Source organism: Oryctolagus cuniculus, chromosome 6 (genome assembly GCF_051225735.1).
Source record: "Oryctolagus cuniculus isolate XC-2025 breed Fujian yellow rabbit chromosome 6, ASM5122573v1, whole genome shotgun sequence".
Lineage (NCBI taxonomy): Eukaryota > Metazoa > Chordata > Mammalia > Lagomorpha > Leporidae > Oryctolagus > Oryctolagus cuniculus.
In genome coordinates, this window is record NC_142872.1 from 41,646,160 (window position 1) to 41,673,301 (window position 27,142).

The following is a 27,142-nucleotide window of genomic DNA, read 5'->3' on the forward strand; positions in this document are numbered from 1 at the left end:
GATGTACAGTAACTGATACACAAACACACAGCTATTATATATAAAAATTCTTACTTGATTTTAGGATTACTTGAGTCTAAATTCATGCCTGGAACCTCTGTCCTATTCTGATACAATGTTTTTCATCACAACTCAAAATTCTTTGGCCAAAAATGTTAGAAGCTTGTTATTTAAAAAGTTTAAACCAACAGTGCAAGTTGAAAACCATCCTTTAACAGAAATAAACCAGTACTTAAATAAACTACTGGTTAGTAGAAATTACTACCACATCTTTGTATAAATGCAAGGTTGGTTTGTCTTCTTTCAAATCAAATCAAATACTACTCAAGCTGAGTGATCTCCAAACTAGATGCATCATGAATACTAGTGGACCTGCTGTTAAATATCATTCTAAACATCTGAAACCATATTTTCACCCTCTACAGCTCTGCAGGTTAGTTCCATAGTAATCTGAATTAATATGTCTTTTGTGGACACCATAGAGGAGAAACAGTCCAAACAGTATTTGGAGAAGAAAAAGACTTGTGTTGTCTTAGTTGAGACTTTGCGGTCAAGATTTCATTATGACTTCTTTTAGAGACCAAATTCCAATAAATTATGCAAAACCTAGATACGCCCATCTGCAATAGCCAAAAAGAACACTGTGGAAAAAGCTGTGTAGAAAGTAATGGGGTGGTTGAAATGGGTGTTTTATAAGGCCTAAAACCTCATTTCCTCCTATACAAGTCTAAGACCTGATTTAAGATCCTTGTCTTTTGTTCTATCAGAAAGAAGACTTCAATAAGACTCCATCAAAGTGGTCCAGAGAGAAGCATGATACAACAGCAGACTCATAGAATGGCAAATGCTATAAACAGCACTCTGGCCTCAGAATCAGCTCTTAAAGCATTCGGATCTGGCTAAAAAATCCATGAGAGTATTTCAGGCATGTAAAGCCAAGACACTGTGGCAAAAAATGACCTATTGAAAGATCTCTGTGAGTGAGATCCCAGAGGAAAGAACGGGCCATCAAAGAAGGAGGTACCTTTCTCTAAAGGGAGGAGAGAACTTGCATTTTGATTATGGACTTGTCTAAATAAGGTCAAATTTTGTGAACTCAAGAGGCTTCCATAGCCTTGGCAGCTCATGACAAGAGCCTCAGGAGATTACTGATGTCATAAATAAGAGTGCCAACTGTTAAATCAACAACAGGATTCATTGTGCACTTACTCCCCATGTAGGATCTCTGTCCTTAATGTATAGTACTATGCAAATTAATAGTAAAACCAGCCTTCAAATAGTACTCTATACTTTGTGTTTCTGTGTGAGTGCAGTCTGTTGAAATCTTTACTTAGTATATACTAAGTTGATCTTCTGTATATAAAGAAAATTAAAAATGGATCTTAATGAAGAATGAGATGGGAGAGGGAGTAGGAGATAGAATGGTTTCAGTGTGGGAGGGTGGTTATGGGGCGGGGAACCACTATAAACCAAAAGTCGTATTTTCAAAATTTCTATTTATTAAATAAAAGTGGTTTTTTTGTTTGTTTTTTTGTTTTGTTTTGTTTTGTTTTGTTTTTACACAGGCGGAGTGGACAGTGAGAGAGAGAGACAGAGAGAAAGGTCTTCCTTTGCCGTTGGTTCACCCTCCAGTGGCCGCCACGGCCGGCGCACTGCGGCCTGCGCACCGCACTGATCCAAAGGCAGGAGCCAGGTGCTTCTGCTGGTCTCCCTTGGGGTGCAGGGCCCAAGCACTTGGGCCATCCTCCACTGCACGCCCGGGCCACAGCAGAGAGCTGGACAGGAAGAGGGGCAACCAGGACAGAATCTGGCACCCCGACAGGCGGAGGATTAGCCTACTGAGCCTTGACGCTGGACCAAAAGTTTTCTTAAAAACAAAACAAAACAAAAGTGGTCCAGAGATAGTACTAATCTTCAGAAATGGGACTGAATTTCCTGCCCCTCTGAGTATTTTAGTAGAGTGAGAAGGTTTATTTTAGGAAATCATGTGTTTTCTGAAAGTAATCCATCAGCTTAAGAAAAATACCAAATGTTGATATAAATTTGGCATGGGAGCTACTCTTGCTTATGTGACCAGATCTCTGTTTTCTTCCAGGAAAGCTACACTATGTGGGAGTTCAAGCAAGGATTTTCAATGGACTGGATGTTCAATATAATGTCAGGTTTAATAAAGTAGCTGAACTTAACCAGGAAGATTGCTTTATTGAGAAATCTCATCCTAAAGGAAATTATTTAACCAATTACTCAAGGAATCATAAAGTGCTGAATTTATAGGGACATAAAGCATCTGGATCAGGAGATTATGACCTCAGGTCTGTGGAGTCTTCCTAGAGATTGTAGGTAGACCTCAGTGGTCTCATTAATAATAAATACACACAGATTTATTCATGTTCATGTGTAAATATTTGTTTCATTAGTTTTTCTCTAGAGAAGAAAGTAGAAAACATCTATCCATGTTTTAAAGGTTTAGGTGCCACTGATTTTGATCAATGTTTGTTTATCTGTGAGCATACTGGTGTCCAGGGAGGTCAGGTGATGTTACAGAATCATAAAGCTGGAGAGAAGCAGAACTGCCAGTCATCGTCTCTTCTGATTCCCAGACCAAGGCTCACACACTTCTTCTAAGTGACCTACAATGGTAGGATTTCTTCTGTGGCTGCATCTGAGCTGCAGCCTATAACTAGGATTGTCAGAAAACAGAAACTTAAAATATTTTGCTCAAGAATAGGAGGTTGATATATTGAGTGCATTTATATCTAAGATTTGGAATAGTGGAGTTTCTTAGTTTGAATTTCCCCAGAAAAGAACCTGAGATAGGCACTTGGACTTAAATAATTTAATTTGTTGGTGATGCCAGGAATCTATGAGGGAGTAAGGGAATAAGACAGAGAAGGGATAAAAGTCAGTGACTGGTATAGGAATTACAAGGGTAACACTATGGAAATAGGGCACCATCTTGGGACCTCATGGCTCATAGATACGCCTCCATAAGGGCAAGAAAGAAGTGCCACTTATCTTTTACCTGCCATCTGTCACTAACTGAGGAATTTTCTTGGCCATAAAGAAATGATATGGGAATCATATATGGGCACTGTCTCCCAGAAACACCCAGGGACAGGAAGGTTTTCACAACACCTGTTAAGAGATGTTTTAAGAGGTAAAGGAAGGAAGACATATCTGTGGATTTGAGTACCAGTAGATCATAACATGTGGGGGAAAGGGGAATTTTATAAGTCATCTATTACTACAACCTCTTATATAACGGATGTAAATGACGTAAAATTAAGATTCTCTATTTAATACAAGTTAAAATAACAATCTATTCTATTATCTTCAATATTAAAACATAGTTTTTTTGTTTGTTTGCTTGTTTGTGGTGTTGCTTTTTTTTTTTCAAGGTCATCTCCATCCTTTGTTGCTTTAATTTATGTGGAGAAAAAATTTACAGGGGTCTTCCACTGGTGGCCAACTTCTATTTTGAAGCTACACAAAATACAATCAAAATATCTTCTCAATGACTCCCTATAAGAGCCAGATTACAATGTAGTCCGCCATGATTCCCACCTTCTAGAATCTAAGATGTTGTATAAACTCCTCCCACACTGAATAAAGCTTATTCATGTACCCAACAGAACACTATAGAAATGACAGAATGCAACTTCAAATACTAAGTCACAGAAGTTACTATAGTTTCAGATTATTCACAGAGGAAAGCCACAGCCATGTCGTGAGGATAACCAAGAAGTCCTGTAGAGAGGTCTACATAGGGAAGAACTGAAATCTGCCAAGAGTCATCCAAGTCAGCTGTTTTGGAAATGGATCCTCATTGTTCGCCAAGCTTTCAGATGACTACAAGTGCAGCCAACATTTTGACTGCAAGTTCGTGAGAGACCCCGAGCCAGAAACCCCCAGCTATGCTGCTCCTAGATTCCTGACAAAGAAAATGTGTCAGGTAATATAAAGGCATTACCAAAGAATGTGGAAAACAGAACAAGATAATTTTTTTCTAGTGCAAAATTTTTTGAAATCCTTCGTTTATTAATAGTATGTATTTTCTGATGAGCTTTTTGAAGATTCCTCATACGACTTAAGGGTTTTAAGACACTGAGCTTCAGCATAATTTGCTACATAGCCTAGATACCTGGTACTTAGGCTTTTTGGTACTTAAAGACAGAGCCTGCCAGTCTTCTAAGAAACGCCCCCCTTTTGCCATTTTTCTTCCTTGGTGGGGCCTGGTTTTCTGTTTCTTTACTTCCTTATAGGACCGATCCTATATGTGAATATATGTATTTTAGGTTCAGTTTGTATTCGTTAAATCTCTTTGCTGAAAGTGACAGAAACTCACATTCTCCCAGTTTACACATAAAAAGAAAGGCTATGTTGTCTCACATAACTCAATTTCCATAAGAGGGGATGTGGCCTTCATGACAGTTGGAACCATGAACTTAAATAACACATGAGCGCTTCCTCTTTCTTTTCTGATTTCTATTCTACATTTTGGCTTCCTTTTCAAAAGAAGTTATACCACTTTTTACATAGCTTTTATGAAGCTAACTGTGTGGCTGGAAACCAAACACTATTCCTTCCTGCCTGGTAGCTCCAGTTAAATCTTAGGGAAGAATTGCAATTGGTCTGACTTAGACCGTGTTCCTATCTCTAGATCACTGGGAATGGCAACACTTTATCATGCCCAGGTCGATGCTGTGTACATCCCTGTGACTGGGGGTATATCACATGGAGGGTTAGGAAAATGTTAGAGGAGCAGGTAATCCTAAAATGAAAGTGATCTTTTGGACCAAGAGACAATAATGTCTGCTGTCTTAGCTAGACAGGATGTCCCTCATATCTGGATGAATGTGGAATGCACAGATTACTTTCTGGTGTAAAATCAGTACATCCTATTAAAAATGTGATATGCTAATCTCTAAAAACCAAAGGATATACTTAAGAGCATGGTTGCTGGTAGTAAAAAAAAAATTCTATCAAAAGATAGTGTGGAATAACCACCACATAGAACAAAGTTTGCTCAGATGAGGACTTGGATTTCAAGCACAGAAACATAGGGGTTCATGCTCAAGGTCATGGCTTCTCCACAACAGTATAACACACTAGACTTACAGTTCTATGTGAGGTAGTTTGAGATTTTTATTCTGAATAATTATTTCCAGGAGATAAGCTATCATAGTTTTTATTTTTCACTTTTCTATATTTTTTTTCCTTTCTCATGTACCAAGGTAGACTCACAGTCATCCTTGTGGTAACAGCTGTCTTGCTAGCATCCATCCCAAGATAGAGTATAGTCTCATTTTTAAAGATTTATTTATTTATTTGAAAGGCAGAGTTACGGAGAGGCAGAGGCAGAGGCAGAGAGAGAGAGATCCTCCTTCCATTGTTTCACTCTCCAGATGGCTACACCGGCCAGAGCTGCACCGATCCGAAGCCAGGAGCTTTTTCCCGGTCTCCCTTGTGGGTGCGGGGGCCCAAGGATTTGGGCCATCTTCTATTTTCCTCCCAGGCAATAGCAGAGAGCTGGTTCAGAAGTGGAGCAGCTGGGACTTGAACCAGCACCCATATGGGATGCTGGCACTGCAGGGGCAGCTTTACCCACTATGTCACAGTTCCGGCCCCTATACTATAGTCTTTTTTTTTTTTTTTTTTTTTTTTTTGACAGGCAGAGTGGACAGTGAGAGAGAGAGACAGAGAGAAAGGTCTTCCTTTGCCGTTGGTTCACCCTCCAATGGCCGCCGCGGCCGGCACGCTGCGGCCGGCACGCTGCGGCCGGCGCACCGCGCTGATCCGATGGCAGGAGCCAGGAGCCAGGTGCTTTTCCTGGTCTCCCATGGGGTGCAGGGCCCAAGCACCTGGGCCATCCTCCACTGCACTCCCTGGCCACAGCAGAGAGCTGGCCTGGAAGAGGGGCAACCGGGACAGAACCCGGCGCCCCGACCGGGACTAGAACCCGGTGTGCCAGCGCCGCTAGGCGGAGGATTAGCCTAGTGAGCCACGGCGCCGGCCTATAGTATAGTCTTATGATGGAGAAGATGGTCATCTGAATACACAGTCTAGATTTGGATCACTGCTTTGCTCCATATTAGATTTATAATTTTGTGCAAGGTCTTTAAACTTGCCTTGTCTCAATTGTGCCTCATGATGGTTTTGGAATCATAATACTATTTCACGTGCATATTAAAAATTAAATGAATTAATGTATACAAAATTCTCATACTAACATCTCATTTATATGTGCCACATATATCCTAGCAATTGCCATTGCTATTATTATTATAATTACCCTTTAAGTGATGGTATTGTACTTAATGCTATTCCCATGGAAATTTATGCATACCCTAGGATACTGCAATTGGAGTAGGTCACCCATTTGAATATCGACTGCTCCTTAAGTTGAGGAAAAAGAGAAACTTGAAAATTGTCTTTCTAAGCACTCAGTGGATTTGATCACAGTCTCTATTAAGAGACTGGCAAGACAAATGAGTTAGAATAATTTGTGGGACATTCTGACGGGAAATAGAGATCTCTTATAATACTGTAAATCCAGTCATCTGGTAAAGTCTGTACTGATTGCATATAGATATGTCTTCAAGAAATATAAAAACAAATATATCCCAATGCACTTCCATAAGAAATGAGTATTCATCTGTGAGTTGCTGGTTTTCCAATTGCAATAACAAAGATTTAAACAATATTTAGGACTCAACATATCCATCATAAAAGCTAATCTTTCCTAATGCCCATTTTTATCCAACCACAGTGTATAGTTAAATGCTAGCACTGAGAAGCACCGTATTTAGAAAAGAACAAGGCAACATCATCGACCACAGCTATTTATACACTCCTCCAGCTCAAATATTTCAGACTGTGCACACTTGCTACTGACAGGGCTTACTTTTTAAAATTCTTTAAAACTACTGCATAAAACATTGTTGAAAGGTGTAGCAGTTAGACCATTACATCAGTAATCACAAAGCTTTAAAAAGTAAACAATACTTCAAGATCATTCAGTACACCTAGCTGGGTAGCATTTTACTAAATATTTTTAAGACTTCTATCCTCAAACCACAGAAGGGCTTAAAGAAGCAGTGTAATTATGACACAAGCACAACACTCTCTATGGCAGTCATAGTTAATTTCCAAACAAGCCTGAACTCAGCATGAGAACACCTTTCAATGCAGCTTTCTAGATTAATACATCAAATCAATGAGCAGTAGCGTAAAACTGAAATCTGTTAACCTTGACCCAATGGTGGATAGCTGAATTCAACACAGGATACTCAATTTTCATACTAATCTCATGATATCATTCAAATTCTTCAGTTATGTAAACCAGACTGATTGGGCCACCCCCACACTGTTCTGCTGAACAGTCAGCCCATCTCAGTTACCATGCTAGTGAAATCCCTTTTCTGGGCATGGTCATAAGCTCTTCTGGTGAAAATCACAAATTTTTAATGGAGCAAAATTAATACCACACAATGTACTTTTTAAAGTGCATGATTCGTTGCATTTTATTGCGTTCACAAAGTTGTACAGCACTGTCATTGTCTAATTCTAGAATATTTCCATCACCCCATAAAGAATCCCTGCATCCATTAGCAATCACTCCCCTATTCCTCACTCTCCTCTCACTGTTCCAGCTCCTGGGAATCACTAACATATTTTTTGCCTCTATAGATTTCCCAATTTTGAATATTTCATATAAATGGAACTGTATAATGCATTGCCTTCTATTCCTAGTTCCTTTCACTTGGTATAGCATTGTGAAGTTTCATCCATGTTGTTACACATATCAATACTTCTTTCTTTTTGTGTAAATGATAATACTGCCTACAGAGATGACAACCCATCTTGGCTCTTCCACTAATGGGCTGTGAAAGCAGTGGAAGATAGCCCAAGTGCTTGGGCCCCTGCACTCATGTGGGAGACTCAGAAGAAATTCCTGGGTCCTGGCTTCAGCCTGGCCCAACTCTGGCCATTTGGAGTGTGAACCAGCAGATGGAAGATCTCTATGTCTCTCCCTCTCTCTGTATTTCTACCTTTCAAATAAGTAAAAGAACTCTTTTTTAAAAATAAAGAAAATCTGTTAATTAAATTAAAAATTAACATTTCATTTTGTGATATACCACATTTTTTTCCATTAACAGTTGATAGGGATTTAAATAGTTTCTATTTTGGGCTATTATAAAACAACAACACCGCTATCAACATTCATATTCAAGTTTCTAAATGGTGTTGTGTTTTCAATTCCTTTGCACATATATGCTTCAGGGTGAAATTACAAAGTCACATGATGACTCAATATTTAAGTGTGGAGGAACTAACAGACTATTTTGTAAAGTAGTTGTACACTATCACATTCATACCAGCAATGTATAGGATTCTAACTTATCCACTTCCTCACAAACACCCACAATTATATTTGTTTTGAATCATACTCATCCTACTGGATGGGACTGTTACTTTACTGTGCTTTTGGTTTGAATTTCTCCACTAACTGAAAATAGTTAGCATGTCTTCACATACTTATTAGCCACTTATCCTTGGGGAACTATTTTTCAAATACTTTGCTAAATTTTAATTGGGAAATTGGTCTTTTCATTGTTGATTTTTTTTTTTTTTTTTTTTTTTTTGGACAGGCAGAGTGGACAGTGAGTGAGAGAGACAGAGAGAAAGGTCTTCCTTTTGCCGTTGGTTCACCCTCCAATGGCCGCCGCGGCCCGTGCGCTGCGGCCGGCCGGCCGGTGTACCACGGTGATCCGATGGCAGGAGCCAGAGTACTTATCCTGGTCTCCCATGGGGTGCAGGGCCCAAGCACCTGGGCCATCCTCCACTGCACTCCCTGGCCACAGCAGAGAGCTGGCCTGGAAGAGGGGCAACCGGGACAGAATCCGGCGCCCCGACCAGGACTAGAACCTGGTGTGCCGGCACCGCAAGGCGGAGGATTAGCCTAGTGAGCCGCAGCGCCGGCCAATTTTTAAGAGCTCTTTTATTGTGATTATTCAGCCCTCATCAGATATGATTTGTAGATGTTTTCTCCTACTTTTTAGGTTGCCTTTTCACTTTCTTGAAAGAATCCTTGAAGTAAAAAGATTTTAATTTTGATAATAACCAATTAATTACTGAGTTGTTTCTTTTTTTAAATTTTATTTTACAAGTTTCATGTATTTCATAGATACAGATTTAAGAACATAATGATACTTTCCCCCATACCATCTCTCCCCCTGCACTCCAACCCTTCTTCCTCCTCCCTCTCAAATTCCCACTCTTAATTGCTCAAACATATATTTTTGGTTTACTTAATGATCATATAGTTAACTCTATAGATGGCTAGATGATACGGTAGGTCTATATTCAGATTTCTGAAGTATCTCCATACTGTCTTCCACAGCGGCTGGACCAGTTTGCATTCTCACCAGCAGTGGATTAGGGTACCTTTTCCCCCACATCCTTCACAGAATTTGTTATTTGTTGATTTCTGTATGAGAGCCTTTCTAATTGGAGTGAGGTGGAACCTTAGTTGTTTCTAGTTTTGTGTTATATCTAAGAAGTTTTTGTTTAATCCAAAGTCAACATATTTTCATATTTTCTTCTAAGAGCTTTATGGTTTTAGCTCTCATATTTGTTTTTGATAAATTAGTATCAACTGAATTTTAATAGTATACAAAAACCTTGTTTCAATTTAATTCCATTTCCTTATCTTCTTTCATGCTATTATTGTCAAATTATATCCATATATATTTTATGTCCATAAACACAGACTAACAGCTTTTGTTTTCAGCTGTCTTCTGATTTCATATCAGACAGGAAGGAAATTAGTGTTATAAACAATGCATTCATCCTATTATCTGTTAGTTACATGTATCCTTCATGTATCCTTTCATTTCAGCCTGAAGGATTCCTTTAGTATTTCTTTTATGGCAAGTTCTACTGAATTTTCTATTTTTCTTGATCTGAGAATATTGTAATTTCTCTTTGGTTTTTGAGTGACAGTGTTGCAGGTATATAAATTATTTGTTCACAATTTTTCTTTCAGGGCTTTGAATATTTACTTCACTGCCTTTTGTTCTCCACAGTTTCTCATGATAAATAAGCTGTTAATATTATTGAGAAGCCGTAGCATATTAAGATTCATTTCTCTCTTGCAGATTTCAAGATGTGGCTTTTAATGGGTAGGGTTGTAGCACAGAAGATAAAGTCACCACCTGCAATACCAGCATCCCATATGGGTGACACGTTGATATTCCAGCTACTCCATTTCCTATCCAGCTCCCTAATGGCAAATAGAAAATGGTCTAAGTACTTGAGTCCCTGCCATTCACTTGGGAGACCCAGATAAACTTCTGGCTCCTGGCTTTAGTTTGGCCCAGCTTTGGCCATTGCAGCCATCTGGGGGAGTGAATCAATGAATGGAAGCTCTCTCTTACTGTCTCCCTCTCTTTGTGTAACTATGATGTTAAATAGATAAACAAATCTTTTTAAAAAGATTTGGCTTTTGCTATTTTAATTATGTGTCCAGATGTACATCTCTTTAATTGTATCCCGCATGTGGCTTTTTGACCCTCATGGGTTTGAAGATTAACGCTTTTCACCAAATTTGGAGAATTTGTGTCTATTATTTCTTTAAATATTCCCTATCTCCCCCTTTCCTTTTTTTCCTTTCCTTCTTCAGTTCACATTACGTATGTGTTTGCATACATGATGACCTCTCATGGGTCTATGATACTGTGCTTATTTTTCTTTATTCTCTTTTCTATTTAGTCCTCAAATTGGGTAACCCCAAATAACCCACTGTCATGTTTTCTAGCTCTATCTTCTGCTTTTGAAAATCTGTTAGTTCTTCATATTAAATTTTCATTTCAGTTATTGTACTTTTAAACTCCAGATGACATATTTTTATAAAAAGTAATTTAACATTTTAAATATTATTTATTTGAAAGAGAGAGAGTACCCTCATCATATTTGCACCCCAAATTCTCCCAAGAAACCCCAACTAGGGTTGAAGCTGGGAGCTAGAAACTCAGTCCAGGTCCCCTACATGTGTGGCAGAAACTCAATTACTTGAGCCATCACCAGTGCCTCCTAGGGCTTGTTTCAGCAAGAAGCTGGTGTCAGGAATAGAACTAAGTATTGAATCCAGGCCCACTGACACATGTATCTTAGCAGGTACCTTAACCTCTAAATCAAATCCTAATATTTTTAATATTTTTAATCTCCATATAGATATTCCCTGTTTACCAAGATATTAATTGCCATATTTTATTTGTTTAGACATATTTCTTCTTAGTTCTTTGAACGTATTTCAAATATTTTGATGTGAAGTCTTATTTAGTAAGTCCAAGATCTGGGCTTCCCTCATGGAAAATACTTTTTTTTTTTAAGATTTAGTTATTTATTTGAAAAGCAGAGTTACAGAGAGGCAGAGGCAGAGAGAGAGAGAGAGAAAAATCTTCCATTTTCTGGTTCACTCCCCAGATGAACACAACAGCTGGAGTTGCATTAATCTGAAGCCAGGAGCCAGGAGCATCCTCCGGGTCTCCCATGCAGGTGCAGGGGCCCAAGGACTTGGGCAATCTTCTACTGTTTTCCCAGGCCATAGCAGAGAGCTGGATCAGAAATAGAAGAGCTGAAACTTGAACCACCGCCCATATGGGATGCCAGCACTACAGACAGCAGCTTTACCTGCTACGCCACAGTGCCACAGCGCTGGCCCCAGATAACCCTTTTTACCTATGTATGAGCTAGTTTCTTTTATCTAGGTATGTCTTTTTTTTGTTGTTGAAAATCAAACATGTTAAATATTACAAAAGGGCAAATCTGAAAATCTTTCTCTACCCCTCACTCTCTGCCACTCCCCCACTGCCCACATGTGATGTGTTGGGGAATGGATTTGTTGTGCGTTGAGGTGTGCCTTCAACACTAACACAGACAGCTCACAACTCCTAGTCTTAACGTCCTCCTGTCATATAGCCTCAGGGCCAATCATAGATGGAGCTTAAGACCTTCTAAGGTCTCCTTGAACATGTAGACAGTACATGCCATGTGTGCACCTTCATATTTATGCATGACCTTCTAGATTCCAAGGAATAAATCAAAACTTTCAAAGACTACATTAGCCTATGTCAAATACTTAGTTATATTAACACAAAGCTAATACCATACTCATGGATATCTCATTCCTTATCTGTTAAAAATTTATAGTTAGTCCTAGTTAGTCCATTGTTTGCCCCAACTGTTATTCACCACCTCAAGGTAATTCAATGATAAAAAAACAAAATTGCCTCTGATTATTTTCAACAAATATTCCCAGGAAAGAGCCTATTCACACTGGGTGAGCTGCTACGCAGGTCTAATAATGGCAGTCTCTTGAGTAAGTTCTTCCCAGAAACCATCAGACAAGTGAGATGATCCTAACTCTCTCTTAGAAAGGGGGCTTTGAAGATAGTCAGCTCTATACTGCCCCCTTCAGCAGCTGCCAGGCTGCAGGTTTCAGTCATTGCAAATGTACTCTCTTCCTTTTCAGGGATAATGTGTAACTAGTAGTGGGAATTTCAACAGAGAAATTTAAAACACAAAGCTCACTATTCTTACCCATATCCTGCCATTTTTCTTGAATATAAAAGCTCCTTTTGTTTCTATAGGTCTTTTGCTGATTTCCAGAGTTCATTTTGTTAATTTTCCCTTATTCATGTTTCTTTTATGAGCAAGAGGATTCTTAGAAGTCATTATGTCACTATTTTCTCTGATGTTGCAAATTAATTCTATATTTGTCTGTACACATCACTGTGTGTATGGGTTATATAGACTTGTAGAACCAGAACTCTTATCATGGCTGATAGGATTCAACACGATCTTACTCCCTGCTTTCCTCTTTAACAGCTATTCCTCATCAATGATAAACCATTCCTGTGGCTCCATTACTGCATCTCAAACATCACAACATCACATGACCACAAACTTTGCGTTTGGTATTCTCTCTGCCTGGAATTTTCTCCCACTAGAAGAAATGTCTCACTCTTCTAACCCTACCTCAGATATCACCTTCTTAGAGAGGCTACCCCTGCCTCCTTTGCTAAAGGAGCTATTTCCTCTTACCCCCCGAGCCTTCCCATCTACGAATTATCAGTCACAACACAATCTATTCTATTCACACCATTTATTAAACTACAAAATTACAAGAATGTTTCAACAAGTAAACAGAAAGTGGAATTATAATTTTAGCATACGTAACATTTTGAAAGTGATGCATCTTCAAAAAGTTCATACAAATTGAATATTATGGAAAAGCTACAAATGGATTTCAAAACATTTTACAACAAAAACCCTGATATTTTAATTCCATTTTCCATGAACTTTCTGATGTGCCTTTGTATAATGTTTGTTTTACTCATTTGATTTATTTCTTCCAGTATAATGTGAGTTTCATGAGAATAGTGTTCATGCTATATCCCTATGGCCTGCATAGTTACTAGCACATACATAGTAGGTGTATTATGGAAGATAATTGGATGGTGAGAATTCTACTTACAATCAATAATTCTACATGTAATCAATCCTAACTTGGGATTAGGATCGCAGAAGCATACATATTATTTCAGTTAAATTCCAAGGACAAACCAATCAAAATGTATTGAGTAGTCAATTATACTGAGAAGATGATGAAAAGTATCTTGGATTTCTTCTGCAGAGAAAACTTGATAGGGAAGAATGGTGTCTTGCCTAAGCATTCGGCAGACTGACCTAGAACAAACAGTTTTTCTATCTCAGTCTCCATTTTCTTCATGTGCAAAATACAAAGTGAATCACATGATCCCATGGTGTCTTCCAGCTCCTATCCTCTTGTTCTTAGAGTCTCATAATGCACCCAATTACCAATTAGAGAGAAAACTGCTGTAACTACAAAAAGTAAAATTGATTTCAAGTGCTATCCAATGAAGGAACAAATATGAAACACCAGGATACCACTTTAAGAGAATCTTTTTTATATCTGTAATGGTACTTTAATGTTTTTTGTCAAGGACATTTTGAAGTTTATAGCACAGGAATAAAACATATAATCTTGAATCTGGTTAACCAAATTATGGCTATTGTATTCCAAATTACTCTAAGATGCTACTGAGATTAAATTTTCTAAGGCTTTTCTTTTATTTATTTTAAATGAAATAAGTTGTATATCAAATCCATCAAGTTATAACAGAGATTCAAGATGGGTCTTCATAAGTGTTGCACAATAAATTGGAATATTACTTTGGGTTTCAGCTTCACTGATTCTTATCTCAAAAGACCACTTTGGAGTTAAAGTTTTGTGCAACTCATAAGTCAGGAAAACACAGGTAAGTGGTTAATCAATCAACAGCCAGATAGTTTCCATCTCTGAAGTAGAATAGAGTCCTTACAAAATGCTGCTTTTTCTAGATCCTGATCATCAAGTTTGTATATTCTTAAGACAGAAGCCAGGTGAGTAAATCATGTGAATGATGTATGTATATATTTCTGGGTATTATAATTTCTCAACCATGTCCCCCATGGACTAAAATTTTCTTGGTCCAAACCACAGTGCACATTATAAAATAAGCAACATAGGTGCAGGTTAAATAAAAATTTGGTCACTAACTAGTCTATCTCAAAAGAAGAAAAACCCAGCCACTTTGGATTTCTGCATGGGAGCTGAATAATGCTGCCCCAGCAAAAAAAAAAAAAAAAAAAAAAAAAGAATCACTCCTTTCCTTCAAGAGCATCTGGAACTTGCCACATGATTAATACAACTCTCTGCACCAGCAGAAGTGTGTTATGAACCCCAGGTAGGTTCAGGTTGAGAGGCAGGGCAGATAAATACAATGACACTAGAGACAGGTTTACCTTATATGTGACAAACAAAAATGTCTCTGAACATTGCAAATTATCCTATGGGAGTCAAAATCCCTCCTACTGGAAACTACTGGTTTGTTCCTCAGAGTATATTGCATTATTAATTCTTAAAAAAAAACTAAACCAACAAAGCCACTACATGGTATACCAATAATCAGCTTAAAAAGTCAACTCAGTTTAGGCTATGCTGTTATTACCAATAAAATAATATTTTATTTGATCTATATTTATTGATCAATAATTATTTTTTATCTAATATAGTCATGGCTATTTTTAGGACAATTTTTCTGTGCTAAATGTTTTACATGCTTTGGATAATTTATATTTCACAAAAACACTACAAGACATCATTCTTCCTATAAAAGAAATCCAAGATATTTTTGGTCATCTTAATATAATTACAGGTAAGCAGCAGTGGAACCAGGATTCTAATTCAGACATTTTTACCCACCCACCCTCACCCTGCCAAGCTCTTTAATCCTTCCTTCATAGCTAGTGACCTTGGAAATTTTGTAGATAACAGAAAACAATGATTAAGAATCCAAGTTCTGAAAAAAAAAAAAAAAAAACCCTTCTTCCTAGATTTAAATCATCCCTAAACTTAGTTTACAAAATGCATCCCTCTCAGAGTAAAACAGATGACATATACACATGCATGCAAAGGTCTGACATAGAATGTTCTCATTTAGGATTTCAAACTCATATGTCTAGCAGAACCAGAGGCAGTGTGCAGGAGTAGAAGGGGCCTAGGTGTTCAGTGTGGAATAGTGGGGATTGCACTATATGGGTCACACACTGTGTGCAGGTTTCCCAACCAACATTTTATAAAAGAAGGTATAAACCAGATAATGCATACTGGCAGACTGCTTTGAGATCCTAAGGCCCCAGTTTACTGAGCCAGCAATTGAAGCCTTCTGAAGTGGAGGAATCTTCTCGGGTTGTGTTGTTCCCTGGGGAGTCAGGGACGGCTCGACATGGAACCTAGACTTCATTTTATCCTTGTCCATTTCTCATCCTACCACCCTAGGTGTGTCTCCTCTAACGCCTTGAAAACCAACTCATTTTTATTTCTGTAACTAAGTTCTGATTTCATAAGATGAAAACATTTATTCACATCAGGACCTGAGCAATGCTTGTGGGCATGCATGGGATTGCTTCTACCAGGGCATGGACCATTTAAATTGCTCCCCACTGGGCATCAGAACCCTCAGTGACAGAACGCACAGTACTCCAGCAGAAGGATTATAGTTTTCTCCATGGAAGAAAAGGGCCAAGGCTTGAGAACAAATGCAACTACCAATTAGACTCCCTCAACACTATATTTAATTTAGAGTCCTTAAAACAAACAAGGATCGTTTTATTTTAAATATCTGGGTTTTTTTAAAGGCTGTCACCCTTCAGACTATCTCTTGGTTTTGATCCTAAGGCAATGGGTTGGCAGGATTTGACAAAGAAAAACATATTTGACAGAGTCATACATTTTTGACATAAAAAGACAATTTAAGAATGTAGAAAAATCCCAAATATTGAATGTGAATTTCCAAATATTTCTGTCAGTTTATTCCAAAACACACACACACACACACACACACACACACACACACGTATTCTCACTGCCAATTATCATCCAGTAGGACAGAGCTCATAACTGTTTAATTTATCTTTGTTTCCTTAGGACAAACAATAATGCCTACCATATATTTTCTGGTTTCTTAATTTCCCCTTTATAACTTTGAGCCACTGATCCCAGGACTAACCTCATACGTTATGTAAAAAAGAGCTTCTACCTCTTTTCCAAGCATTTGAAGGCTGATTTCATAATTTCCCAATATCTTTTCATTTATAATCATAATGTAATTTCCTTCTTCTGTGACATGATTTCAGATCACTTTAATATGTTGATTGCCCTACTTGAGCTATTCAACTTAGTTGCTTTTACTTCAATTTGGTAGCAGAGTATTCAGTCACCCTCAACATGTACTTACCATTTTTAGCATAGTGTAGGCAGATGCTACCATCCCAGCTAAAGACTACATTTCCCAGCCTTCTCTGCATTACTTTGACTGTGTGGCTATTCTGGACAATGAGACATGAATGAAAATAATGTGCACTTCTGAGTCATGACTCTAAAGTGAGCTGCCTGGATTTTGGATGTTGTGGTAAGCCCGTTTTACACCATAGACAGGGGAACGCATCTTAGGAATGGAAGGACAACAAATAATAAGTAGTCTCTAGGTCCTTGGATAAGCTTGAAGGGTACAGCTGTGATGTCAGCTTTGTACTGCCTATTTTCAGATAATGACATGATAGAGAAATACGTCACTGACTTAGCATTTAGGAAACAGATGGAGAAGATGTAAATATCGCAAGCTTAACAGTGTTCTTACTATGCTATGTAACATCTCAGAGTGCAATCCAACTGCTGTTTCAAACAGCAGTTTGGTATTGAGAACCCATATTTACTCATTTCACATCCAAAGTCCATTCCACTGTGATCTCCAATCTGACATTTAATATGATTTTTCCCAATCTTCACTTGTAGCCTTCTGCTATGTGATAATCATGCCTCCAGCATTTATTTTGTTTTCAACTAAAATATAAAGGACATGACCCTCTGGAATATCATTAAAGATATCTCACAAGTTTTGTATGCACCCATTCATCAAATTTTGGTGAACATTTATTCAATTATATTGAAAATAGAAAATTTCCTCAACTGTTCAGTCACATAAGCTGAGCCTTAATATTCATACACACACACATGCACACAAACATTAATAACCATCTTAATGTATTTGCATGTTAATAAGGTATGTTTGTTGTGCTTTTACCTTGATCTTCTAAACCATAGTTCAGCAAACTAAGGCCCTTTAGTCAAATATGGCTCCCCCCCTTTTTTAAAAAAAAGTTATATTGGAATGTAGTCATTACATTTGTGTATGTATGTTCATGGCTGCTTTGAGGCTACAATGGCAGAATTCAATAGCTTCTTCATATACTATATAGCTACAAAGGCAAAAATATTAACTATTTGGTACTATGCAGAAAAAGTTCTCTAATGCCTGCTCTAGATTAGCTTTATCCAATATTATTTTCCACCTAGAAGCCTTTTGAGACTTTGTTTCCTAATCTCTCTGACCTATGAAATTGTAATGCCAGAGATATCCCTTGTACCTGTGCCCATATTTTGTTTGTGTGTTGTACACTACACACAAAAACTGTAAGACTTTTCACTTTTTTTTTTTTTTTTTTTTTTTTGACAGGCAGAGTGGACAGTGAGAGAGAGAGACAGATAGAGAAAGGCCTTCCTTTGCCGTTGGTTCACCCTCCAATGGCCGCCGCTGCAGCCGGCGCACCGCGCTGATCCGATGGCAGGATCCAGGATCCAGGTGCTTTTTCCTGGTCTCCCATGGGGTGCAGGGCCCAAGCACCTGGGCCATCCTCCACTGCACTCCCTGGCCATAGCAGAGAGCTGGCCTGGAAGAGGGGCAACCGGGACAGAATCCGGCGCCCCGACCGGGACTAGAACCCGGTGTGCCGGCGCCGCAAGGTGGAGGATTAGCCTATTGAGCCACGGCGCCGGCCAGACTTTTCTCTTCTTAAAAAACCAATCTTAGGGCCGGCCCTGTGGCATAGTGGGTAAAGCCACCGCCTGCAGTGCTGGCAGCCCATATGTGTGCCAGTTCAAGACCTGGCTGCTCCACTTCTGATCCAGCTCTCTGCTATGGCCTGGGAAAGCAGTGGAAGATGGCCCAAGTCCTTGGACCCCTGCACCCACATGGGAGACTTTGAAGATGCTCCTGGCTCCTGGCTACTGATGGGCGCAGCTCTGGCCACTGCAGCCATCCGGGGAGTGAACCAGCGGATGGAAGACCTCTCTCTCTCTGTCTCTCTTTGTAATTGTGACTTTCAAGTAAAATAAATAAATCTTGAAAAAAAAGCCAATCTTTGCATCATTATATATAATATTTCTCCTGTTGAAAATGCATGCTCTAGTAGAGTCTTTCAGTTTCAGGGCTGTTGATAATTTGGGCCAAATAATTCTTTGTTGTGGGGGCTGTCCTGAGCTTTGCAGGATGCTTAGCAGCATTCCTGGCCTTCACTCACTAGAGGCAAGTAGCACTCCTGTATATAACCTGCGATGGCACAAAATGTCTCAAGACAATCCTAACCATCTCATGGGGAAAGGCAAAATTGTTCCCATTTGAGAACCACTTACTCTAGACTAATAATATTATAAAGGGGGGCTGATTAATATTACCATATCATAAACTTAATAAGTTTTTCCTTATAATAGTTACTACTAATAGATAGTATCTTATCTCTGTTCATTAAAAATTTTAAATCGATCACCAACAACATCTTCAAATATTTTATTTGAAATTTTCTTCCAACATTGACATTACACTTACTGGTCAGGAGCTGCTTGAATCTCCTTGCCTATCTCCAATCAACTATGACATTTTCTATTTTAACAGCATTCTTCAAAAGCTAGTCAGGGATTCCGTAATCTTATTTAACAATTCTTTCAACGTGTTTCTTTGAAGCGAGGAAAATGGAACTTTTTAAGAGTAATTCATACTATCCATTCTCATACACTAAGCTTCCATTCTCCATTAACAAAGGCCATTCTACCATCTGATCTGTAAGGATTATTCTCATTGTCAGGAAACTAAAGGAAAATACAGATGGAATTGAATTTCTATGTCATTGAACATGGACAATAATCTCCTAGATATTTCTGCTCTGAACAAAAATATAAATGGTTGGCCGCCACTCAATTTCATTATATCATAAAGGATTTTCTCAAAAACAAAATGGCTCTTGAGACGCAGATATATTCCTGAGAATGATGAGGACAAATGCAAAATATTGCTGCATGTTTCTTCTGAGCTATCTGGAAGAAAGTGTATGAACAAGTGAGTCAAAAAGGAAAATTGTACTTAATTCTTACTTTCTTGGTAGAATCGTGTTTATAGCAAAGAACCATTTCCACCACATCTCTAATTTTATCACATTTCTGTGTAATTTTCTGTAACTTGCCTTTTACAAAGTAATAATCCAAAAGAAAAAAATAAAATGACCTTTTAGAATTTCTTGAACATAAATGATTTGAGAACAAATTGAAAGTCATTGCAAGATCAGAAATGTGGTGTGAGCTACTTGAATAAGAGCCTTGGTCCTTCTAGCCATTCTTTCAGTCCATCAAGAAACAAACCTATGTTTAACATGACATTGGCATGAACTCAGAATTCACTGAATTAGGACTTTTTTCTTATGCAACTATTAGTGTTTTAGTGTTTAACAATGGAAAATCTAGGATCTGGAAGTAAGTGGACATCATCTTTGGATTGCTGAGGACAAAAATATTCCCTGACATTGTCACTCCACAGACACAGTCAAATGGTATGAAAAGTCGAATGACCCTTTGATAATATTTCAAATTATAATGTACGAACTACCATGAAGTCTGCTTGGTCTCTGCTTCACCTGTTCTCCTTCACACTAAGTCCCAACCCCAGCATCTCATTCTCCTGCTCCCTTTAACCATTCAGCTCCGCCCGGTGTATTTCCAGGAGGGAGGTATAGGCAGGTTCTCTGTGTTCTGGATCACCAGGAGGTGGGCAAGGCCATCTGCTCGTGCACAAGGACAACTATGTTCCCCACTGTGAATCACTGGCCAGAAAGCAAATTTCATTTCAGCGGATGAAAAATGCAGAGAAACTCCCTAGTACCATGAGATTATTTAGGATATAAGTGTGGAAAGTTAAGGAGTTTAGAAACTTTCATTAAGCTTTTGAATCACTAATATCTTTATGTGGTTCACAATCAAAGTTTGTATTGTCTACAGATAGTGTTCATGTTGCACCATCCCATTATATACAGATTTTATTTGCCATGCTTTAGTTTGATAATGGCATTCCCCTAACAATATGGCATATGCTTCAATTATATCAGGATATTAATTGTGGCTAATTGAATAGAAAGCAAACTTTGCTGTTAGCTCTTCAATACACAAATCACCATAAACAGCAGACACAATCATGTGAGCAGTCACTTAATGGCTTCCAAAGTCTGTGATAACTGATCACTGCGTATCTGTTACTCACTGTCAGCAGAGCATGTAGTCGTGTTGTTTCCTTATCTTCCAGTGACAAATCCATGTGACATTTTATAAAAATATATAGTCAAAAGAGGGAATTAGCAAATAGAAGATCTCTCTCTCCCTCTCTCCCTCCCTCCCCCCGCCCCGTTTGTCTAGGTAACTCTTTTTTATTAGATTTATTTACTTATTTGAAGGGCAGAGTTACAGAGAGGCAGAAGCAGAGAGAGGGAGGGAGAGGAAGAGGAAGAGGGAGAGGGAGACAGGGAGACAGGGAGAGAGGGGTATTCCATACACTGGTTCACTCCCCAGATAGCCACAATGGCCAGAGCTGAGCTGAGCTGAAGCCAGGAACCAGGAGCTTCTTCCAAATCTTCCAAGGACCTTCTACTGCTTTCCCAGGCCATAGCACAGAGCTGGATCGGAAGTAGAGTAGCTGGGTCTCGAACTGGCACCCATAGGGAATGCCAGCACTTCAGGTGGCAGTTTTACTCCCTAAGCCACAGCACCATTCCCGTAACTCAGACTTTCATATAAATAAACAATCTTTAAATAATGAAAAACTTTAATTCTCTTTATTTCTAATATCTTAATAACAGTATATCAAATAGTTTTACTATTTTGGTAAAAAAAAAGTTTAAAATTACAGGACAATCATAATTATTACACTGTTAAAATTGATCTGTATGGTTGGAGTATGCAAAGTCATTTTTATGGCCTCATGCTAACTTGAGGACTACATATATAAATCTCTCCTTAGAATGAAGAACTAAATGTCATTAGTCACGAAGGAAGTATGTATTCAGATAGTGTCTACCTGCTATAAAATATCATTCTCAGAGTTGGGACAAAGAAAGAATTACAGGTGTTGTTCCCCTCAAGGACTTCCAGCTCTCCTTTAAGAAGGTGAAAGTTTTACAAAAAGGAAATCTTAGGTATGTAAGGACAATTTACTTAGTGAATTCTCTTTTAAACCCTGAAATTAGAAACCACATTTTCATTGTAAATGCATGATGAAAAACATTTTTATGGTAACTTACTTTCAATAATAAAGTTGAAATATAAAATGTGGTGTATTCTTTTTATTACTCAGTATTTAAAATTATAATAACATCCTAACTCATACATGACTAGAGTAAGAACTGTGTAACTACTGGCCTCTTTTTTCTCTGGATTTTGTAGTATCAAATATATTACCCTTTGTTTTAGCCTGGATCCTTAAATCATGATCATAAAATAATTTTTGTAAAAATATTTGCTAGTTCATCAATTTTAAGAGCTTTTCTACATCTTTTGGTATTTGAGACTTCTTACTGGAAGTCTCTATACTATTTTGAGACTTATTGATCTTTTTTCCTTTTTCACTGGTCTAATTCTGCTAGATTCTTATGTATTCACAGTTTAAGTATTATTCAAGCAGTCATCCAATATACTTTCATAAATAACATTAAGTCTTGTACTTTGTAAATTGCCTTTGCAATTACCTTATAATGTGTGCTAATATAACTCAAAATGCTGACAGCCAACAGAAATTGCCAAGTAAATGTGATGTTATGGTCTTCATCAGAATTAACAAACTATAGTCCAAGGAGCAAATCCAGCCCACTGCCTGGATTTGTCAATAAAGTTTTCTGGTACAGTGATGTCCATTTGTGTGCATACAGTGTATGACAGTTTTTATGCTAGAACAGGAAAGTTGAATAGTTGTCACAGAGACTGAATGTGTGGTTCTCAAAGCCCCAAGCATTCACAGTCTAGTCCCTCACAGCCAAAGTTGATCAGTCTCTCATCTGGGTTAATGTTGGCATCGTTGAGTGAATGGAGCTGGTTGCATAAACATGTATCTGGCAAGGGGTCAGTCAGTTAGTAAAGGTTTTGGGTTTGTGGTTTTTGTTTTCATACTGTCTGGGGTATAAAACTCTGCGGCTGCTGAAGGGAAAGGAAGGCCCCGTGGGAGGGGTGGGATAGCTGCAGGACTTCAGAGCATGTGTAGAAGTAAGGGTCAGAGTATGCTCTAAAACAAATGATGTAGAATCTGAGATCAAGAGGACGACCCCTAGAAGAGATGGGTAAAGCTTGGGTCTAATTAAAATCTTCCCGACTCTGGCTGAGTTGGAGAATTTAGCAGCAAGAGGGAATCCCTCAGTTAGAGGCATTCAGGACCAACCCATGATCATAGCAAAATATAACCAAGTCCCCTGCCACCTGCCCTGCTCAACTCTCTGTGGTCTTCAGTGTGGCCATGGAACTCGTGGTCAGGGCTTGGAGGGAGCCTAAATGAAATTCCTGTCTTTGGTATTAGCTGAAAACCAAAGCTTGCCTCAAGGGCTATCCTTTCCAGAAAATCTTTAGGACCCAAAGGAGCAAGGCCTATGGCCCTCATGGTAGAATTCCAGGCATGGTATTCAAACATAAGAGAAGGAGGATTTCCTTCTCATTAACAAAATTTTCATTTTGATGAGGTTATTTGTCTTTCCTCAAGTTATATATTTATACTGCGCCAATCTCTTTCAAATTAAAAATTCCTTGAAATCTGCAATTGGATCGTCAGCTCCTGGAAGGACAGCAAAGATGTTTAGTCCAGAAGCCCAGTCTCGGTGAGGTCTCTATTTAATGCCAACCCTGCTCTGCCATGAGGCCTGGGGAATGATTAGCCATGTAGGGGCCCACAGGCATCCGGAGGGGGATTCCAGCCCTCAGATCTGTCTTAATAGTTTGCCAGCTGGGAGAAGGGCCCACACTGAAGCGCAGCAGTTGCCCATCAGGACAAAGAACAGAGCTGCTGAGGCCTGTGGTGCCTCTTGGCTCTGTGCTATGCTTCCAAGACTGCTGCCAGCACATGTGCAAGGCCACCCCAGGGGCAGGGGCAGAGGCGGCTTCCCTGGCTCTTGTCTCTGTTTGAAGGCCAGTACAGGATTTTGAGCTGCTTGGGGAGTGACAGCTGCCATGGCATATGCCCTGGGGAATTGGCTGGGGGAAGATTTTGAACTAACTATAGGTTCTGTTCCCTGATATTCTAGGGGTTTTATTTTTTTTACAAACTTAATTACAGCCAGTAAATTTAGGAGGCTGTAGCTGCTCTGATGTTGCTTTTTTTCCAAAAACTGAACTGCGTGTTGCTGAGAAACTGCTGTAAGCCATTTTCAGGATATACCCGACCTTGACTTCCAGCTCTCCTTTACATGGCAAGTGGCCAGTGGGCCCAAAGTTCGGGGCCCAGATGTAACCCCTCTGGTCCTACGATGTCTTCCTGTTCAGAACAGCTTACCATGCCTGCTACCTTCTCTGCTAGTCTGGAAGGAACTTCAGTACAGGCAGGGACTGTCCTGCTCACCTTTGGCTCTCTTATACTACCAACATTGTGAAGTGTTCATAGTGCTGGCTGTGTGTCATGGATCAAGTTGCTTCATTACGCTGGTCCTCAATTTTCTTTCATATAAAATGAGGCAGTTGGAGTAAGTGATCCCTTAAGTCTCATTCAGGATATTACATGGGGAAAATTACTGCCCAAATCTGTTCTAACAGCTGTGTTAGTATCATCTTCTTATTCAATCTCATCTTCTTAAAGTATTTTCATTTAGGGAAGTTGGGATAATCCTAATTTCCAATAAGTTGTTTGGGTGTTAAATATTTATTATTATTATTATATAATTTCCAAGACTGCTGTCTTTGTAATATATTAGGTAGGAGTCTTCAAAAACTTCATGGAAGGATTGAGTGTGTAGCCTTACCAAATAAGATGACACATGCCCCCATCAAAGTACCTGGGTTTGATTTTCAGCTCTGGCTCCTGACACTGGTTTCTCCCTGCAACAGTGATGGTTCAAGTAATTAAGTTCCTGCCACCCACATGGGAGGTCTGGGTTGAGTCCCTGGCTACCAGCTTGAGTCCGGTCCAACCTAATCATTGCAGGAAAAAGTCAGTGGACGAGTACTCTCTGTCTCTTTTAGTCTCTGCCACTCAAAATGCTGTTAAAAGTTCATTAAGGCCGGCACCGCAGCTCACTAGGCTAATCCTCTGCCTTGCGGCACCGGCACACGGGGTTCTAGTCCCATTCGGGGCGCCGGATTCTGTCCCGGTTGCCCCTTCTCCAGGCCAGCTCTCTGCTGTGGCCAGGGAGTGCAGTGGAGGATGGCCCAAGTACTTGGGCTCTGCACCCCAAGGGAGACCAGGAGAAACACCTGGCTCCTGCCATCAGATCAGCGCGGTGCGCCGGCTGCAGCGCGCCAGCCGCGGCGGCCACTGGAGGGTGAACCAACGGCAAAGGAAGACCTTTCTCTCTGTCTCTCTCTCTCACTGTCCACTCTGCCTGTCAAAAAAAAAAAAAAAGTTCATTAAAACACGTATTAAGAACAAACTACACATAGATTATCCAAAAATTATTTTCACCAAAATAAACATTTTTCAATTTTGTTTTCATAAACTTTTTTCAAGTACTCTCATCTACTCAAGCACCCGATAAACTGAGATCCACTATTTTTGCCATAATTTGCATGATAAAATAGGCTCAAAGAAGTGAAATAGTTAGTCCAAGATCATACAGTTATGAAAAAGACAGACTGACATTTGGACCTACTTAGGCTCTGTTATCTTGTCTGAAACTGCATGAGATCAATTCTCTGTAAGTCAGCATGACACCAGACCCCACTTCCCAGTCACTCTCTTTTCTGGGAACAAAGGTCATGATGTTTTGAAGCGCTTTTAAAGTCCTCACCATGACCTGATCTTGCCCAAACTTCCAGCTTCTGTGTTTAATGAGCTTGATTTAGACACGGATTTAAAATGTGCACAGAAACCACCTATACTTGCATTGCATTTTCCACCTGCAGAGCCTCCTCTTTGTGTATTATGAATTCTCCTTGTAGAAACCTTTACCCTTCTTTGTAATTTCAACTCCAATGATCATATGTGTAGCTAACTTTCTGTCTGCCATTCTCTCCATCTTTCCAAAAATTGGATTCAACAACTCTCCTCGTGCAATGAAAATTCAGCAGGGGGAGACATTGTTATGAGCCAAAGGACTACAAGGGAGAGTATCCTAGATGGTTAGGGACTAAAGCCAGGCTGGGAGAATATGTCTGGACACTGGCATGCTTCCTAAAGGAAAGATTTCTGCATTCCGTACTCCTTTTAGCTGCCAACTTTATTAGCATGTGAGATAAATAACAAGAGCAAGAAAGTAGGCCGGGAGCAGACCTAGAGAACTGGACACCAGAATGAAGAGACTGGACTCCATCCTACTGTCAAGTTTTGGTCTTGGTGTCTCACCTGGAGAACTTGTTCAGAGTGAAGACTCTATCCCATTGGATTCTGAGAATTCATTTTAAGAAGCCCTGTAGGCGACTCTGATGCACACTTCAGTTCGAGAAACTATGCAGTGGCTTCAGGGAATTACCGAGGAGAATCACTCTGCTGATGTTGTGGACAAGGACTCCAGGAAACAAGACCATGTGGGGCTTCCAGCAACAGTCCTCAAAGGTCACATTTCCATGCTGCTTCCCTTGATGCTGACAGTGACTGGCCTTGGACGGCAAGCATGCTAGGGCACAGTGCTGTGTTAGCTATCTTGATCAGGCCCCTACATGTTAAAAAGCCACTGGTCTTCAACCTCAGTATTTGTTCAATCTGAGCCAACCAATCTGTATGACTGGGCAAATTTGTCCAATGATAGATTATTATTCCAATGTGATAACATTTATCTAAAAAAAATAGGACTTTCTCATCTTTCAGCTCTTCTTCCCATCAGCTGTACGGATCTCCAGACATAAATTATCCCCTATATAAATGAGGAAACCAGGTCCACATTAACTCTAACAGGACTGGTCTAAGGTCTAACCCTTAACTAGACCTGAAACACCTTGCCATAAATCCAGGACTTTTTTTTGGGAAAAGTGGCAATGAGAAATTCATGTTCAAGTGATTAAAAATAAAGAGCCATTGCCCAGGTCTCCCAGGGCACACTGCAGCTGCAGAGGAGTGTTTGCTTCTAATGAGAACACAGCCAAACCCTTCCCAGTTTTTGACAAAATATACAGAAATAGAGAGGGAGTGACGTCAAATATGCATCCCATGAATGATGCCATGGGGGCCCTGGAGTATGCTACAGAAACCCTTAGGCTTTGCTGACATCATAAAAAGCAGGTGGAAAAAGCCAGCTC

The 27,142-nt window shown here is 39.3% G+C and overlaps 1 long non-coding RNA gene across 13 annotated transcripts in view; it reads right to left on the reverse strand.

Annotated features, from left to right (window-relative positions):
* The window catches only part of LOC138850202 (uncharacterized), a 245,213-nt gene that overhangs the window by 188,370 nt on the left and 29,701 nt on the right, over positions 1–27,142 (reverse strand). Inside the window, exon 3 of one of the 13 annotated variants that reach the window (XR_016236383.1) lies at positions 13,431–13,752. The exons of the other annotated variants lie outside the window; for them this stretch is intronic. This is a non-coding gene — a long non-coding RNA (uncharacterized LOC138850202). Of the gene's footprint in view, positions 1–13,430; positions 13,753–27,142 lie in introns of those variants that run through there. 13 annotated transcript variants of the gene reach the window in all.